The sequence below is a fragment of the Polistes canadensis genome, unplaced genomic scaffold (genome assembly GCF_001313835.1).
Source record: "Polistes canadensis isolate GaletaPanama2010 unplaced genomic scaffold, ASM131383v1 scaffold_1164, whole genome shotgun sequence".
Lineage (NCBI taxonomy): Eukaryota > Metazoa > Arthropoda > Insecta > Hymenoptera > Vespidae > Polistes > Polistes canadensis.
The window spans coordinates 1,321-1,944 of record NW_014570710.1 but is presented as its reverse complement, the minus strand read 5'-3'; positions in this window follow the sequence as shown (position 1 = coordinate 1,944).

The window sequence follows — 624 nt, the reverse complement described above, 5'->3', positions numbered from 1 at the left end:
AAGCTACCCCGACGTTCCAACCCTGACGCATCTCTAAAGCAATCCCGACGTTCAAACCAAGACGCATTCCTAAAGCAGCACTAAAGTTCCCACCTTGACGCATTCCCAAAGCAACTCCGATGTTCCAACCCTGACGCATCCCTAAGGCAACTTTGATGTTTCCACCCTTTAGCAACTACCACGTTCCTAACTTGACGCATTATCAAAGCAACCACGACGTTCAAACCCAGACGCATCCCTAAAGCAACCCCGATGTTCCAACCTTAACGCATTCCAATAGCCACCCCGACGTTCAAACCCTGACGCATCCCTGAAGCAGCACCGAAGTTCCCACCCTGACGCATCCCGAAAGCAATCCCGACGTTCCAACACTGACGCATCCCTAAAGCAATCCCGACGTTTCAATCCTGAAGTATCATCAAAGCAACCGCGACGTTCAAACCCAGAGGCATTCCTAAAGCAACCCCGACGTTCTATCCCTGACGCATTCCTTAAGCCCCCCTGACGTTCTAACCCTGACGCATTCTCAAAGTAATCCAGACGTTCCAACCCTGACGCATTCCAAAAGAAACCCCGTCGTTCTAACCCTGACGCATTCTCGAAGTAATCCAGACGTTCCAACCC